Raw genomic sequence first — 19,826 nt, 5'->3', positions numbered from 1 at the left:
CATGTAGCAGTGTGTTATCTGAAGTCTCCTTCCTGTATACATCTACATCCGTGTGTAATAATCCATCAGTTTGTTTCTTAATTACAATGTCCATGAAGGAGATCTATTCCTGATGGATATATTATGTGAGCATAATGTTGGAGTCATTGGCTCAAATCCAACATAAAACTCCTCAGATCATCTGTAGTGCCCTGCCAGATTAACAGGATATCATCTATATATCTGTACCATCCAGGGATCTGGGAGGCTGCGTGTAAATCATCGGGGAAGATGTTTCTTTCCCAGTAGCCCAAAAACAAATTAGCATATGATGGTGCACACGCTACCCCCATAGCTGTACCATGACACTGTGAATAAAATGATCCTTGAATGTAAAGAAATTATGAGTCAGGATGAACCACAACTCCAGCACCAGGCCCCTAACATCCGCATCTAAATTACTTGACTCCAAAAACAATTGAGCAGCCTCCAACCCATTTTCATGTCGGATACTTGTATACAACGATTCCACATTAACTGTAACAAGAAGCATATCTCTTTCAAGAAATACCGTATCCCAACACCTAAGGACATCCTTAGTGTCCCTGACATAGGATGACAGCATCTCTACCTGTGGTTGCATATAGTGTTCAAGGAATTTACAGATACGCAGGATCACATAATCTTCCTATGCCAGAGACAATCGGATGCCCTGGTGGATTCACAGAATCTTTGTGGACCTTGGGAAGAACATACAGTTAGGTCCATATATATTTGGACAGAGACAACATTTTTCTAATTTTGGTTCTAGACATTACCACAATGAATTTTAAACAAAACAATTCAGATGCAGTTGCAGTTCAGACTTTCAGCTTTCATTTGAGGGTATCCACATTAAAATTGGATGAAGGGTTTAGGAGTTTCAGCTCCATAACATGTGCCACCCTGTTTTTAAAGGGACCAAAAGTAATTGGACAGAATAAATAATTGTAAATAAAATGTTCATTTCTAGTACTTGGTTGAAAACCCTTTATTGGCAATGACTGCCTGAAGTCTTGAACTCATGGACATTACCAGACTCTGTGTTTCCTCCTTTTTGATGCCCTGCCAGGCCTTCACTGTGGTGGTTTTCAGTTGCTGTTTGTTTGTGAGCCTTTCTGTCTGAAATTTAGTCTTTAACAAGTGAAATGCATGCTCAATTGGGTTGAGATCAGGTGACTGACTTGGCCATTCAAGAATATTCCTCTTATTTGCTTTAATAAACTCCTGGGTTGATTTGGCTATGTTTTGGGTCATTGTCCAACTGTAGTATGAAATGACGACCAATCAGTTTGGCTGGATCTGAGCACACAGTATAGCTCTGAATACCTCAGAATTCATTCGGCTGCTTTTGTCCTGTCTCACATCATCAATAAACACTAGTGACCCAGTGCCACTGGCAGCCATGTATGCCCAAGTCATCACACTGCCTCCGCCGTGTTTTACAGATGATGTGGTATGCTTTGAATCATGAGCTGTACCACGCCTTCGCCATACTTTTCTCTTTCCATCATTCTGGTAGAGGTTGATCTTGGTTTCGTCTGTCCAAAGAATGTTCTTCCAGAACTGTGCTGGCTTTTTTAGATGTTTTTTAGCAAAGTCCAGTCTAGCCTTTTTATTCTTGATGCTTATGAGTGGCTTGCACTGTGCAGTGAAAGCTCTGTATTTACTTTCATGCAGTCTTCTCTTTATGGTAGATTTGGATATTGATAAGCCTACCTCCTGGAGAGTGTTGTTCACTTGGTTGGCTGTTGTGAAGGGGTTTCTCTTCATCATGGAGACTATTCTGCGATCATCCACTACTGTTGTCTTCTGTGGGCGCCCAGGTCTTTTTGCATTGATGAGTTCACCAGTGCTTTCTTTCTTTCTCAGGATGTACGAAACTGTAGATTTTGCCATTCCTAATGTTGTAGCAATTTCTCGGATGGGTTTTTTTTTTTTTGCAGCCTAAGGATGGCTTGTTTCACCTGCATGGAGAGCTCCTTTGACCGCGTGTTTCCTTCACAGCAAAACCTTCCAAATGCAAGCACCACACCTCTAATCAACTCCAGGCCTTTTATCTGCTTAATTGAGAATGACATAACGAAGGGATTGCCCACACCTGTCCATGAAATAGCCTTGGAGTCAACTGTTTGGTCCCTTTAAAAACAGGGTGGCACATGTTAAGGAGCTGAAACTCCTAAACCCTTCATCCAATTTTAATGTGGATACCCTCAAATGAAAGCTGAAAGTCTGATCTTCAACTGCATTGGAATTGTTTTGTTTAAAATTCATTGTGGTAATGTCTAGAACCAAAATGAGAAAAATGTTGTCTCTGTCCAAATATGTATGGACCTAACTGTATAACGTTGGAACCACTGGAAATTTAACAATCAGTTCTTCCATTACTTTTTGAGAGATAATGCTCCTTTCAAAGGCCATCTCCAGAATGTTACTCAATTTTTCTTTGAAGGCCTGAAGGGTATTTGCGGCAAGAGATGTGTAAGTGTCCCTGTCTTGCAAATGCATAAAAGCCTCCCTTTCGCGTTTCTGCACCGGCCAGATCAGCACATTCCCTTCCTTATCGGCAGGTTTATTAACAACTGCCTCAAGTGAACTTAGTTCACCAAGGGCCCTATATTGTTGATCAGTAAGATTACGGTATATTTCTTTCTACGGTTGCTAAGAGACTTTAAATCATTTGCCTTGAGTTTTGTGAAAAATTCCACCTGTGGACATAAAGACAAGGGAGGGAACGTGGTGGATCTAGATAAAATCAGAGGTGGAGAAATACCTGTGGCAACCTGATCAGAGTCAGATGAAAGTTCCTCAAAGATGTTAATTGCATGCCGTTCTACCGTGCTGTTCAAATCCAATTCTGAGGGAGTTTTGGAATGCAGTTTTTTGAGGATCAGCTTTCTGGAGAAGAAATGAAGGTCCTTCAGGACTGTGAAAAAGTCATATTTATTACAGGATGCAAAGGACAACCCTAGCCGCATTGCTTCTTTAATGCATTAGAAGTTATGTGAGAGGAAAGATTAATTACCTCTAATGTGTTTTTAGGTTATTTATCCATCTGACGTGATAATTTCAACTTGAGTTTATTCCTAGATCTTCCCGCTCTGAAAGTGGTGTCTTTAAAGTGGTCCCTCCTCTCCCATGTGGGTTGGGTATTGCCCCCATGCTGAGATCTGTCTTCAGTAGAAGAGACAGAAGAAAAAGACTGAACGGGCACGTATGAATGGTCTGTTATTCAGATTAATCTTTCTCCATTTATACACATGATTGTTCTGCCTATCACTCAGATCTCGTTGGAATTTTTTAGTTTTATTGAGAACAATCTCCTTCTCCCATTTCTCAAGATTCTTTTCTAGTTCCTTTTTGAATTTATTGAGTGTATCAGGGGTTAAAAAGCTGTTCAGTTCACCCTGTTGGCCGCCCAATTCAGTGTCCAAGTCATTAAATTTCATTTGGCTAGATTTAGTTAATAGTTCCATGAATCCCCTGGAACAATTTGATGCCAATTCTTCCCGCTATGTTGTAAATACTTCCACTATGGGGAATGAGGGAAACACTTGGATGCGAAGCCCCCTAGGGATCAAAACACACAATACATATCTCTCTGGAAACAATTTGCTCCATTATAGTCTTGTACGCCTATTCAGTAAATCTTTAAATTCATGTGTAATTTCAGTAACATTTCTAGATTTAGCATCTAAAATTACACCTGTTCTATCACTAAACACTTTATCAAGTTTACTTAGCCATGCTTTCTCACGGGCCCTGTAGTCCATCTGTTCGGAGATGGTAGCTGTGAAAACACAGAATGCAATTAGGAACAAAATCTTTAGAACAGATACCATAATCTTAGTCCATTAGACCCTATACCTAGTGGTGGAGGGGGGCTATAATAGCTTGGGACACTCCCATAATACATGAAAACACAAGAAAAAAGTCCCAAATAAAAATATATCAAAGTTTATTCAAAACATATTACCGTGTACACTTGTGTATAAGCCAAGTTTTTCAGCACATTTTTTTGTGCTGAAAACGTCCCCCTCAGCTTATACATGAGTCAATTGTCCCAGAGGGCCAGTGGGGGAGGGGAAGCGGTGGAGCAGCTGGTGACAGAGGCAGGAGCCAGAGGATGTGGCTACAGCCTGTGCCGCTGCTAAAGGGAAATGAATATTCATTTCTCTTATAGTGCACACAGTGGCAGCTGCAGCCACAGCCACCAGCTTATAGAGGACATCATACTCACCCTCCAGCGTGCCATGCATCTTGTTGGTCCTGGCGCTCTCGCAGCATCTCATTGGTGCCATCTTCTGGCAGCACTTTCTGTGCTAAGCGATCACATGGCACCGCTCATTAAGGTAATAAATATGCACGCGCCTCCACTCCCATAGGTGTGGAGGGAATATTCATTACCTTAATGAGTGGTGCCACGTGATCGCTCAGCACAGGAAGAGCTGCTGGAAGCCGGAGCTAGATGCTGCAAGGGTACGCTGGAAGGTGAGTAGGATGTCAGTTTTCTTTTGTATTAGGAAACATGTATTCAAGGACGTGTGGGGGGAGCCACACATACAGTGGGGAAAAAAAGTATTTAGTCAGTCAGCAATAGTGCAAGTTCCACCACTTAAAAAGATGAGAGGCGTCTGTAATTTACATCATAGGTAGACCTCAACTATGGGAGACAAACTGATAAAAAAAAAATCCAGAAAATCACATTGTCTGTTTTTTTTTTCATTTTATTTGCATATTATGGTGGAAAATAAGTATTTTGTCAGAAACAAAATTTCATCTCAATACTTTGTGATATATCCTTTGTTGGCAATGACAGAGGTCAAACGTTTTCTGTAAGTCTTCACAAGGTTGCCACACACTGTTGTTGGTATGTTGGCCCATTCCTCCATGCAGATCTCCTCTAGAGCAGTGATGTTTTTGGCTTTTCGCTTGGCAACACGGACTTTCAACTCCCTCCAAAGGTTTTCTATAGGCTTGAGATCTGGAGACTGGCTAGGCCACTCCAGGACCTTGAAATGCTTCTTACGAAGCCACTCCTTCGTTGCCCTGGCGGTGTGCTTTGGATCATTGTCATGTTGAAAGACCCAGCCACGTTTCATCTTCAATGCCCTTGCTGATGGAAGGAGGTTTGCACTCAAAATCTCACGATACATGGCCCCATTCATTCTTTCATGTACCCGGATCAGTCGTCCTGGCCCCTTTGCAGAGAAACAGTCCCAAAGCATGATGTTTCCACCACCATGCTTTACAGTAGGTATGGTGTTTGATGGATGCAACTCAGTATTCTTTTTCCTCCAAACACGACAAGTTGTGTTTCTACCAAACAGTTCCAGTTTGGTTTCATCAGACCATAGGACATTCTCCCAAAACTCCTCTGGATCATCCAAATGCTCTCTAGCAAACTTCAGACGGGCCCGGACATGTACAGGCTTAAGCAGTGGGACATGTCTGGCACTGCAGGATCTGAGTCCATGGTGGCGTAGTGTGTTACTTATGGTAGGCCTTGTTACATTGGTCCCAGCTCTCTGCAGTTCATTCACTAGGTCCCCCCGCGTGGTTCTGGGATTTTTGCTCACTGTTCTTGTGATCATTCTGACCCCACGGGGTGGGATTTTGCGTGGAGCACCAGATCGAGGGAGATTATCAGTGGTCTTGTATGTCTTCCATTTTCTAATTATTGCTCCCACAGTTGATTTCTTCACTCCAAGCTGGTTGGCTATTGCAGATTCAGTCTTCCCAGCCTCGTGCAGGGCTACAATTTTGTTTCTGGTGTCCTTTGACAGCTCTTTGGTCTTCACCATAGTGGAGTTTGGAGTCAGACTGTTTGAGGGTGTGCACAGGTGTCTTTTTATACTGATAACAAGTTTAAACAGGTGCCATTACTACAGGTAATGAGTGGAGGAAAGAGGAGACTCTTAAAGAAGAAGTTACAGGTCTGTGAGAGCCAGAAATCTTGATTGCTTGTTTCTGACCAAATACTTATTTTCCACCATAATATGCAAATAAAATGAAAAAAAAACAGACAATGTGATTTTCTGGATTTTTTTTTCTCAGTTTGTCTCCCATAGTTGAGGTCTACCTATGATGTAAATTACAGACGCCTCTCATCTTTTTAAGTGGTGGAACTTGCACTATTGCTGACTGACTAAATACTTTTTTTCCCCCCACTGTACCAGGACAGCGACGGGGGGAGTCACTCATACCAGCACAGCTTCCAGGGAAGCCACGTATACCAGGACAGCGATGGGGAGCCACGAATACAGGACAGCTACAGAGGAGCCACACATACCAGAACAGGGATGAGGGGACAATGCATACCTGGCTTATACTCAAGTCAATATGCTTACTCAGTTTTCCGTGGCAAAATAAGGTGCCTCGGCTTATACTCGGATCAGCTTATACACGAGTATGAATGGTAAACATGAAAGATAAAAAATAGTAATAATCAAATTTTTAGACAAAATTTATAGTTGAATGCACAGTTGTAACAAACAGGTTCCACCTTTATTTTAGTGGATGAGGTGAACAGAATATAGCAGAAAAATACCAAAAGTGCTAGTGCTTATAGGATCACTGTTCCCATGTGGGTGTATGACTCCATGAGGAGAATCAATACAAAAATGGTGGGGGGTACAAGAGGCGCAATAGTGCCCTATCACTAGTGACACTAGAAGTATGAGCGGTATAATACAGTTCCACTCACCTATTCCAGTTGTGTAACCCACAACTGGCTTGAGAGCATATCACAGAATCAGCTGCTGCAGGACCTCCACCAACCACTCGCACGTGGAAAAACCTTCAGAAAGTTGTGGGAAGCAGGGTGTGCTGCAGTCCGCGCTGCCGAGATTCACAAATCACCTGGGATGCAAGATGCAAGATGTTGTAGCAGTGTACTCCTTTATTTCCTCCTACGCGTTTCGGCGCCCTTCCTGGATATCCCTGAGGAAGGTGCCAGGAAGGGCGCCGAAACGCGTAGGAGGAAATAAAGGAGTACACTGCTACAACATCTTGCATCCCAGGTGATTTGTGAATCTCGGCAGCGCGGACTGCAACACACCCTGCTTCCCACAACTTCCATGAGGAGAATGACATTCACTGTCTCAAAATACAATTAAATAATAAAGTAGGATAAATAAATAATAAATATTAGTAAGCTATAGAGACATAGAGTGAAGAGTCCACATAGGAGGAATGTAAACCAGGTAAAACAATTTTGATGTATGATACTTTAAGGGAACAAAAGGTAACATGTACCATGCTAAAAACTCCTCTTCCCTATAGTCTCCACTTTAGGACACTGTGCTTGTAGTCCCAACAAGCGTTTTCCGTGGGTTTCCTCGGGGGTCTGTAGCTAGCAATGGACATATTAGGTAAGGACACAAACCGGAATTCATTCCAGCCTCAAACAGCGTAGTATGTAGTAAGAAAAGGTGAAAAGGAGACGGGGAAAAGGAAAAACAAAGGGAAAAAGAAAAAGGTGGCAAATATTTTACAATGATATTTCCCTTGAATATGTCCCTGTTGTCAGGGCATATATATACATAGTCCTTCTACTACCTACATTTAAAGTGACTGTGCACACTATACAAAAAACAGCATACAAAATTGCCATAAGGTAAATACTGATTTCATTTAAACCCCCCCAAGTATAAAGTAATCCAAAATAGATAAGATATATGGTATTTACTAGCGATGGGCGAGCACTAAAATGCTCAGGTGCTCGTTGCTCGGGTTGAGCAAATTGGAATGCTCGGGTGCTCGACCCAAGCAACGAGCCCAATGTAAGTCTAAGGGAAACTTGAGCATTTTTCTGTCATCCCCCCAGACGGTCTGCAGAGGGACTAGAAATTGAGGAAATTGATGGGAACAGAAGCATTTCTGACTCCCAGGTCACTGCTGTGAACAATGTTGTCAGAGTCTTACGCCACTTTTACAGACTCACAATAAAACATACAAAAATGAATCCAAAATGGATTTTCCTGGAAAATATGTTAAGGAACAACCTTTCCAATTACTTGTATATAAGGCAAAATAAATAACCAAAAATAAAAATGCTCCTCAACACCTTGGGCTATGTTCACATGTAGCAATTCTCATGCGTTTTTGAACTTGAGCATTGCTTTCAACCAAGACAAATGCAGTCACTGGGAATTGCCATTTTAACATTTTACAACCTTATCTGGCCATGCAGTGTGTGACACATCATCAGACACATCCTGTTTCAATTATGAAGGAGGAACTCTGAAAGTTACAAAGCCTATTTTATAGCTCTATCTGGCGGACTTTACTATTCTTGAAGGGCCAGCAGTGGACCCTCAATATATTTAGAGAGCTATAAGCTGGCTCTCCCATAGTGTTTGCCTATGCAGTGAGTGCAAGGGCTGCCAAAAATTTGGAGGCACTCCAATGCTGCTTGGAAGAGACGTACTGGAGGGCCTCATATATAATGTTCCTATTAGAAAGGAGCTCGTCTCCTATACTTGTAATGCCCATGCACTAAGTGCATTTTCTTACAAATATTTACCCCTGGGGGGGTATACATGAACATAATGTTTAACAATTTTTTTACGGGCATCATAATCACCCTTTAAAAAAATAATGTGGGTGTTGCATCACAGACCACGGTCACTCTGGTGATATGGTGGTGGAGGATGAGGAGAAGGAGGAGGACAACAGCAAATTGCCAAAATCAGTAAGCGTATACCCATGTGTGGATGTGAAGAGGTGTGTGGGAATAGACATCCCAATAAAAGACACTGGATTTGAGTTTATGTTATGCTGCTATCATTCGGAGGTGTTGAGAAGTCTGGCCTAATCCAGCCCTTGTTCATTTTCATAAGAGTCAGCCTGTCAGCATTTTCAATTGACAGGTGGATCTGCTTATCAGTTATAATTCCACCAGCGGCGCTAAAAACCCGCTCTGACAAAACGAATCGCTAACGGCAGTGCAGGCCAGGACCTCCAAGGCATAGAGAGCCAGTTCATGCCATGTATCCAGCTTGGATACAAAATTATTATAAGGCACAGAGGAATCATGGAGAACGTTGGTGCGGTCAGCAAGGTACTCCCTCAGCATTTTCCAAAACTTTGCACTCCTTGTGAGAGTACCCCACGCCTCAGGGCCTGTGCGATAGGAGGGTCTGAAAAAACTCTCCCAGAACTTTGACAGTGTTTGCATGCCTCTGCTGGATTGGAGTTGTGTCTCTCTCGTCTGTACTCCTTGGTTGTCCAATGAACTGTGACCTCTGCCGCCAGCATTTTTAGATGGGAATTTTTTTATAATTCCTCAACACGGGCCTTCTGGTAATGCCCCATTTTAGTAGACCTGTCCACCTCAGGAATAAGAGATTGAAAGTTCTCCTTGCAGCGTGGGTCTAGAAGTATCACCAACCAGTAATGACTGCCACCCAACATTTTGAGAATGTGAGGGTCATGGGAAAGGCAGAATAACAAACTTAGCCATGCGTGCCAGACTGCTAATAAGCAAGACTTCTGTGTTCTCACCAAGAGGACAACTGACCATGCTCTTTCATCAATGGGATGAAACTGAATGGGAGGAGACACAGATTAGATATTAGAAAAAACTTTTTGACAGTTAGAGTGATCAATGAGTGGAACAGGCTGCCACGAGAAGTGGTGAGTTCTCCTTCAATGGAAGTCTTCAAACAGAGGCTGGACAGATATCTGACTGGGATGATTTAGCGAATCCTGCTTTGAGCAGGGGGTTGGATCAGATGGCCCAGGAGGTCCCTTCCAACTCTACGATTCTATGATTCCTCCTCCTCCTCTCTGTCCTCAGGCAATACACGCTGCGCTGAACAGACAGTATAACAGTTGTGCAGGTAGCACCATTTGTAGTGCATGAAACTATTTCTTGTTCTTCCTCCTCTTCCTCATTGTCACCCAATCCATGTTGGGATGAGATGAGGCTGGGCTGTGTAATCACCCTGTATGGCTCCTTGCTCCATCTCATTGTGCTCCGCTTACAATGCATCCTCTTTGATTGTGAGCAGAGAGCATTTCAAAACACAGAGAAGTAGGTGGTGATGCTAATTATGGCATCATCGATGTTCACCATCTTGGTGGAGTCCTCAAAGTTTTGGAGGATGGTACATATGTATGTTTGACATCCATGTCCACTCATGAGGTCTTATGTGTGGATTCTGAATTGAATACCGACGGCCTTGTTGATTCTGGTAGTCAACAACTGCCCTCTTCTGCTCACAAATCCTTCCCAACATCTGCAGTGCAGAGTTAACGTGTGGGGACATCACACACCAGTTGGTTAGCTGGAAGTTGCGAATGCTGCTGAAGCATAGCAAGGGCGGCAGAAGCTGTAGCTGACTTTCTGAAATGGGCACACAGGTGGCGTACTTTGACAAGCAGATCTGGCAGCTCTGGGTATGTTTTCAGAAACCGCTGAACCACAAAGAACCAGTGGTGTCACCCGCAGACACTGTTCCTAGACCCTGGGGTTCGGCCCACAAAGTCGGATGCTTTGCTGCCATATGCCTGATCATGTTGGTGGTGGGCAGGCTGGTAGTTTTGCTATCCCTGATGATGCTGGCCAGGCAGGTGGTGCAAATGGACTTTTTGGGGTTATCAGCAGAGTCTTTAAAAAAACAGACTCGGGAAGACCTAACAGTTTATACTGGCAACTTCCGTCATGTTGGAGCTACTAGGAACGGTTGCCCACCCTCTGTCTGCAGCCACCACACTGCTTCTTACTGCCTGTTGGGGTGCTATGCCTCCCTCCCCCCTGTGTGCTGCCGTCCTCGCTCTGTATGTCCTCCTGCCTGCTTAGGTCAGTTACTATATCATCCACCACGCCATCTTTCACTTCCTCACCCTGGTCGTCCTCCTGACTTTTTGGCAATTGTGTCTCATTGTCCACCTCGTGTAACACTTTCCCACTGTGGCCTTCGTCTGACCGTGGCTGCTCAAATATTTGGGCATTGCTACATGCGATCTCCTCTTGCCCCGCTTCAAGTGGACCAAGCGAGAGTCCAGAATCCATAAATGGAAAAGTGAACAGCTCTTTGGAGTGTCCAAGTGTGGGATCATTTGTTTCCGGGCACTCGGCATGGTGGGAGGAAGGAGCATCAGGGTGAGGAATATGCAGTGCAGACTCACAGCTACTGAGACTTGACCGTGTGAAAGACAGGGTGGTGGTGGCAAAGTGACAGGAAGCATTATCCACTATCCACCCAACAATGTTTTGAACAACGTTTTGACACTTCTCTGGGTTCAATAGTGGTGAGCTGCAGTCTCACAGTAATTGGGACAGGAAGGTCAAGCGAAAAGTTGTGGGTGTTTGTTGTAGCACAATTTCAACTTGCCCACAGCCTCGGCCTCTGCATGCACTATATGTATATGTATGTAATATATTATTTTTTTCCCTACACTAACTAAGGCACAAGCAAATCTCTCCCTACCTCAGCAGCAACACTCCCTACACTGCCTGACTCCAGAGTAGACTGACGAGCATGGCAGTGCCAGGTCTGACATAGACATGATGTTGTGCGACCAGCCAATCACTGTAATGCCAGAACCAACATGCTGCGGCATTACAGTGTGGCAGACAATCTCTGCATGTTCATTGGCTCTCTAAAGAGCACCAAACATGCAGGGCGGGGACCCAAGCTTCCACCAAGCAACCCCGAAAATACTCTGAGAACTCCGAGCATCTCGAGCAGTGAGATGCTCGGGCGAGTACCGAGTAGAGGCGAGCATGCTCGCTCATCGTTAGTTTTTTATAATATAATGACAAATAAGAGTAATTGCTCTGTAATGGAGAAAATTTTTTTTTAAAAAACAATGAAGATGCCTTTTAAAATTACAGTCAAAGTGAAAATTATTAACAGACCCCATAATTCAGGATGTGCAACGTAAACCGAAATACATTGTAGGGCCTAAAAATAAATGTGTGGACATAGTTACATATTATATATGCCAACACGGGTACACATGTAGGCTTTACAAGAATTAAGAAAAAACAAAAAAACTGAACTGAAGTAGAATTGAATGACATGCATGATGTAAAAGCATGTTCACATTGGCCATAAAAGCAAGCAAAACCAAAGGAAAAAAACAATGTATGCATATACCCTAATAAAAATAAATAAGTAAAAAAGCAAGTGCATTAAATAACATAGGGTACTTAGTAAACACTATTTTGATCAAAAAAGTATAAAGCTGTCCCACCACGACAAGGTGTACCCATTTGAGACAGTAACTACACTAACGGTTAAAACCTACCTAGTGTGAATAGTAGCAGAGTCTCTGGGTCCCAAACGGACACCCAGCTTCAGAGGGACTAAATAAACTACACAGCTCAGTAGAATGGAGGCCACACCCTATTTGTACTGAATACAAAAATGCTGAAGAAAAAACAAAAAAACTGAACTGAAGTAGAATTGAATGACATGCATGATGTAAAAGCATGTTCACATTGGCCATAAAAGCAAGCAAAACCAAAGGAAAAAAACAATGTATGCATATACCCTAATAAAAATAAATAAGTAAAAAAGCAAGTGCATTAAATAACATAGGGTACTTAGTAAACACTATTTTGATCAAAAAAGTATAAAGCTGTCCCACCACGACAAGGTGTACCCATTTGAGACAGTAACTACACTAACGGTTAAAACCTACCTAGTGTGAATAGTAGCAGAGTCTCTGGGTCCCAAACGGACACCCAGCTTCAGAGGGACTAAATAAACTACACAGCTCAGTAGAATGGAGGCCACACCCTATTTGTACTGAATACAAAAATGCTGAAGAAAAAACAAAAAAACTGAACTGAAGTAGAATTGAATGACATGCATGATGTAAAAGCATGTTCACATTGGCCATAAAAGCAAGCAAAACCAAAGGAAAAAAACAATGTATGCATATACCCTAATAAAAATAAATAAGTAAAAAAGCAAGTGCATTAAATAACATAGGGTACTTAGTAAACACTATTTTTTTCCTTTGGTTTTGCTTGCTTTTATGGCCAATGTGAACATGCTTTTACATCATGCATGTCATTCAATTCTACTTCAGTTCAGTTTTTTTGTTTTTTCTTCAGCATTTTTGTATTCAGTACAAATAGGGTGTGGCCTCCATTCTACTGAGCTGTGTAGTTTATTTAGTCCCTCTGAAGCTGGGTGTCCGTTTGGGACCCAGAGACTCTGCTACTATTCACACTAGGTAGGTTTTAACCATTAGTGTAGTTACTGTCTCAAATGGGTACACCTTGTCGTGGTGGGACAGCTTTATACTTTTTTGATCAAAATAGTGTTTACTAAGTACCCTATGTTATTTAATGCACTTGCTTTTTTACTTATTTATTTTTATTAGGGTATATGCATTCATTGTTTTTTTCCTTTGGTTTTGCTTGCTTTTATGGCCAATGTGAACATGCTTTTACATCATGCATGTCATTCAATTCTACTTCTGTTCAGTTTTTTTGTTTTTTCTTCAGCATTTTTGTATTCAGTACAAATAGGGTGTGGCCTCCATTCTACTGAGCTGTGTAGTTTATTTAGTCCCTCTGAAGCTGGGTGTCCGTTTGGGACCCAGAGACTCTGCTACTATTCACACTAGGTAGGTTTTAACCGTTAGTGTAGTTACTGTCTCAAATGGGTACACCTTGTCGTGGTGGGACAGCTTCATACTTTTTTGATCAAAATAGTGTTTACTAAGTACCCTATGTTATTTAATGCACTTGCTTTTTTACTTATTTATTTTTATTAGGGTATATGCATACATTGTTTTTTTCCTTTGGTTTTGCTTGCTTTTATGGCCAATGTGAACATGCTTTTACATCATGCATGTCATTCAATTCTACTTCAGTTCAGTTTTTTTGTTTTTTCTTCAGCATTTTTGTATTCAGTACAAATAGGGTGTGGCCTCCATTCTACTGAGCTGTGTAGTTTATTTAGTCCCTCTGAAGCTGGGTGTCCGTTTGGGACCCAGAGACTCTGCTACTATTCACACTAGGTAGGTTTTAACCGTTAGTGTAGTTACTGTCTCAAATGGGTACACCTTGTCGTGGTGGGACAGCTTTATACTTTTTTGATCAAAATAGTGTTTACTAAGTACCCTATGTTATTTAATGCACTTGCTTTTTTACTTATTTATTTTTATTAGGGTATATGCATACATTGTTTTTTTCCTTTGGTTTTGCTTGCTTTTATGGCCAATGTGAACATGCTTTTACATCATGCATGTCATTCAATTCTACTTCAGTTCAGTTTTTTTGTTTTTTCTTCAGCATTTTTGTATTCAGTACAAATAGGGTGTGGCCTCCATTCTACTGAGCTGTGTAGTTTATTTAGTCCCTCTGAAGCTGGGTGTCCGTTTGGGACCCAGAGACTCTGCTACTATTCACACTAGGTAGGTTTTAACCGTTAGTGTAGTTACTGTCTCAAATGGGTACACCTTGTCGTGGTGGGACAGCTTTATACTTTTTTGATCAAAATAGTGTTTACTAAGTACCCTATGTTATTTAATGCACTTGCTTTTTTACTTATTTATTTTTATTAGGGTATATGCATACATTGTTTTTTTCCTTTGGTTTTGCTTGCTTTTATGGCCAATGTGAACATGCTTTTACATCATGCATGTCATTCAATTCTACTTCAGTTCAGTTTTTTTGTTTTTTCTTCAGCATTTTTGTATTCAGTACAAATAGGGTGTGGCCTCCATTCTACTGAGCTGTGTAGTTTATTTAGTCCCTCTGAAGCTGGGTGTCCGTTTGGGACCCAGAGACTCTGCTACTATTCACACTAGGTAGGTTTTAACCGTTAGTGTAGTTACTGTCTCAAATGGGTACACCTTGTCATGGTGGGACAGCTTTATACTTTTTTGATCAAAATAGTGTTTACTAAGTACCCTATGTTATTTAATGCACTTGCTTTTTTACTTATTTATTTTTATTAGGGTATATGCATACATTGTTTTTTTCCTTTGGTTTTGCTTGCTTTTATGGCCAATGTGAACATGCTTTTACATCATGCATGTCATTCAATTCTACTTCAGTTCAGTTTTTTTGTTTTTTCTTCAGCATTTTTGTATTCAGTACAAATAGGGTGTGGCCTCCATTCTACTGAGCTGTGTAGTTTATTTAGTCCCTCTGAAGCTGGGTGTCCGTTTGGGACCCAGAGACTCTGCTACTATTCACACTAGGTAGGTTTTAACCGTTAGTGTAGTTACTGTCTCAAATGGGTACACCTTGTCGTGGTGGGACAGCTTTATACTTTTTTGATCAAAATAGTGTTTACTAATTACCCTATGTTATTTAATGCACTTGCTTTTTTACTTATTTATTTTTATTAGGGTATATGCATACATTGTTTTTTTCCTTTGGTTTTGTTTACAAGAATTAAGTAGTAAATCACATAAGACATGTGTCGGTGGCCCAGAGATACATCCTTCATTACAGATAAAAAGTCTATATGCTCCTAATGAGTTCTCCATTTGATGTATATTAGCCGGAGAGTGTGTGAGACGTGGAAAAGGATCCACTAAAGACGGTCCATGTTCATCAGAAAAAAGCATTACTATAACAAAGGAAATGACACACAAAATTAAAATAAATCCAGAGCTGCAAACTTCATAAAAATTTTACTAAACTAAGGTGTTTATTTAGGCCTTCTGGTCCCATAGTCCCCAGTACCGTGATCTAACGGCATTCATGTTGTGCTAATAGCCATGACTGCAGACTCATCATAAACTCGAACAACCCTTTTAATGCCCTTAACCTAAATAAAAATTTGAGAATGTCAGTATAACAAAAAATAATTTGCATCCAAGTATCTAATTGATTCCAGAGACAATGTAATCTTTCTCTTTCATCTTGCCCAGATATCATGATGACTTTTCTCATCGACAGCTTGTCTCTGCAGACTTCTATCTTCTCCAGTCTTCTGCAGCTCATCCCTACGCAATGCCCTTAAATACAGCAGTGTCATTATAATGCTCCTGAATAAAAATATCTGCCCTACACTAAGTCCCTTAATAAATTACCCCTGACTGTATTCCCTGCACAAAATATGACCCACACACTGTCCTTCTTATGGCATATGCTCTCCAGAAATCCCTCTCCTTTCCATACTGTTCCCCTTTTCACATTGTCCTCTCACACTGTGCCCGCCCTATAGGGACCAGTCTTTATACTAGGCTCCCTCACCACACTCCCCTTCCTTGGCTTATTATCCCTTAGTTGCTGTGCCCTTATACTGTCCTTTCATGCTACACCCCACACACTACTCAGTCTTTATTCTGTGCCCACTCACACTTTTCTCCCCTCATACTGTCTGCTTGAACTATTCCCCTCAATAGCCACCTCACATGTTTCCTCCACCTTCATTCTACATTTACCATGTCACTTTCCAAACTGCCTCCTCACACATCCACCCGACTACCCATATGGGGCCTACACCCATTCTATCACCTTTGCTTCCCTTACTGTGTCCGCATACATTTTTCTCTCGCTCTTCATATGTGACTACACTTGCTCCCTAAAATTGTGTCCTCAAATCATCCCACTGTTATAGTAATTCTCAAACCACACACACACACACAGTAAATCTCCCCCATCCTGGTTTTTTACTAAATCTCCCCCAGTACAGTAAATTTCCCCTTCACAGTAAATCTCCCCCAGTCCCGTTACACTAAATCTCCCCCACACAATAAATACCCACCTCACACACACAGTAAACTCCCCACAGCCCCGTAACATTTGGGTTTTTTTGTCTTCAGCTCTACTAATATGGATCACTTGCCGCCAATGTTCTTTGCACTTCTGCCCGTTGGCGAGTGATGTCAGCAGCGTGATGTTGCTGTGACCCAGCGGTTAGAGCTACACTTGTTCTCTCATCTTTCAGATGTGAGTACAATTGCTCATTGGGAGCCTTTCTGCTGGCTGCTCCTGGGGCATATGCCCCAGCTGCACCACCCCCTAAATAAGCATCTGCTACAGGGTGCGGGGAGGGATTTTCTGGAAAAAACTGGCATATGAGGCAAATTAAAATGTTGAGTCCTTATGAGTGGGGGGTAAGTCTTCAGATATTATGGTAGCAGACATCCTCGTAAAGCAAATAGAAGAGGTAACGAATCAATAGAAGGCAATTATTATTTCCATCAACTGCAAATGGACATTGTCATGAGCAACAATGCCAGGAACATAATGGCTACCTTACATTTGGGCAAAGTAAAACACACTCTCTGCATGGTGCATTTTCTTAATAAAATATGCCCCCTTGAGGAAGATGGTCGCCAAGGCCAGAAAATGTCTGGGCATTTCAACTATTCTTATATGGAAAAGCTCACATGAAATTCAGTGCTGCATATGTGAATGTGTTTTTATGAGCAGCATAAAGTGATGACAGGTTATTAGTGTTGAGCATTCCGACACTGCAAATATCGGGTATCGGCCGATATTCGCTGTATCGGAATTCCGATACCGAGTACCGATATTTTTTCAATATCTGATATCGGAATCGGAAGTTCCCATAATGCAATGAGCCACTGTTGTGGCTCTGATTGGCTGCCGAAATGATGCATCATGATGCGTCGTCAGTTCGGGCCTTCCGGGGGGTCTGTGCCGACTGCCCGGGGGTCTGTGCCGACTGCCCGGGGGTCTGTGCCGACTGCCCGGGGGTCTGTGCGGACTGCCGGGGGTCTGTACCGGCCTGCCGGGGGTCTGTGCCGGCCTACCTTTATGGGACTACTACTGTCCCATCATTCGCTAATGTGTCAATCACCGTCATGGTAGCAGGCATCGCCCGATGGGACTTGTAGTCCCATCAGACGATGCCTGCACAGACCTCCGGACAGTCGGCACAGACCTCCGGACAGTCGGCACAGACCACCGGACAGTCGGCACAGACCACCGGACAGTCGGCACAGCCCCCCGGCAGGCCGGCACAGCCCCCCGGCAGTCCGCACAGACCCCCGGGCAGTCGGCACAGACCCCCGGCCGGCCGGCACAGACACCCGGAAGGTCCGTACACCCCCCCGAGAGGCCCGTACAGACCACCGGCAGCAGGTACAGACCCCCAGCAGGCCGGCACAGACCCCTGGAAGGTCCGTACACACCCCCGAGAAGCTGTACAAGGACAGAAAAGGGTTTTTCTTATTCCTATACCGGAAGTCCCATAGACTTGAATGAGACTTCCGGTATCGGAATCGGCGATACCCGATACTTTTTTCGTATCGGGCCGATACCATCCGATCCGATATTTTAGGGTATCGGATGGTATCGTTCAACACTACTGGTTATATCATGCAGAGGGCAAGCAGCACCAGCTGATTTACAATACAACATTTGCTGTTACTCAAAGTGCCACTACCCCTGCCTGTGCTCGTACCATTCTGACTACTTGGTGTTTGATTCTGTTGTAGCTGTTTTTGTTCTGACGCAAAGTCAGATATGCCAGATCACCTGTGAGGCCGAATAAAGAAATTATGGCCCTGAGGTAACGAGTGCTCGGAGAAAAGAATGTACATTGGTTGTGAGCAAGTCACTTTTCTGTTTATTCACACAAGAATGATGCCTCTTATACCATTTACAGCAATGTAACTCAAAGTAGCTCATGTAGCTCCCATGTTTTTCCGTTACCCAGGTCATGATGACTTTACCATGTACCCAAAACATATTTTTGCAGAATCTTAAAAACATTGCATATAAGATAAGAAGTATAAAATCCTTAAATATGAGACTTTAAGGGTATGTGCACACGTATGTGTTTGGGCACACGTTGTGGCTCGAAATGGAGGGAGCACTGTATGACTTCTTGAACGCAAAATTGGCTGGAATAAATGGTGGCGCCATGTCACGTTTGGAGACCCTCTGATGTGCCTAAACAGTGAAACCCCTCAATTCTAACTCCAATGCTAACCCCAACACACCCCTAAACCTAATCCCAACCCTGTCCATATCCCTAACCACAACCCTAACGCCAACACACCCCTAACCCTAATCCCAACTCTAACCCTAACTACAAGCATAACCCTAATCCCAACCCCAACCCACCCCTAACCCTAATTCTAACCCTAACCCTAATTCTAACCCTAACCCCATTTCTAACCCTAATTCCAACCCTAACCCTAATTCCAACCCTAACCCTAACCCTAGCCCTAACCCTAATGGAAAAATAAAAATATCTTCTTTATTTTATTATTTGTCCCTACCTATGGGGGTGATAAACGGGGGGGTTATTTACTTTTTTATTTATTTTGATCACTGTGAGAATTTATCACAGTGATCAAAATAAATGAATGAATCTGCAGCTGGCAGAAACTGGCTGGTGCACTGTGCATGCGCCCGCCATTTTCCAAGATGGCAGCGCCCATGATGCGGGACACCGGGACAGCCAGAGGGACAGGAGGTACCGGGGAGGATGAGGGGGATCGGAAGGCTGGGGGGAGCGGAGGGAAGGGGGAGGGGAGCTGATGATGACTGCGGCGACCGATTGATGCCGTCAGTCGTGGGGGGTCTCATCAGTGTTTGCCGCCATGGCCAATGCATTGCAGCATTGGCCATAGCTTGATTGTAATATTTCACCAAATTTTATTGGTGAAATATGACAATCGCACTGCACATGCGCCCGCCATTTTCCAAGATGGCGGCGCCCATGAGCCGGGACGGCAGGACACCGGGATCCAGATCGGGACTCGAAGGCATCATGGAGGGTGAGGGGGGGTGATTGGACTGCGGGGGGTAGCAGAGGGAAGGGGAGGGGGAGCAGATTGTGACAGTAGCAGCCAATCGCTGCCGTCAGTCCATGGCGGGGGCCAATTTTGCTGTTACTCAA

Source organism: Dendrobates tinctorius, unplaced genomic scaffold (genome assembly GCF_039654945.1).
Source record: "Dendrobates tinctorius isolate UK_male_01 unplaced genomic scaffold, ASM3965494v1 ptg000007l, whole genome shotgun sequence".
In the NCBI taxonomy this organism is placed as follows: domain Eukaryota; kingdom Metazoa; phylum Chordata; class Amphibia; order Anura; family Dendrobatidae; genus Dendrobates; species Dendrobates tinctorius.
The sequence above is the reverse complement of the archived record's forward strand: the minus strand, read 5'-3'. Positions refer to the sequence as shown.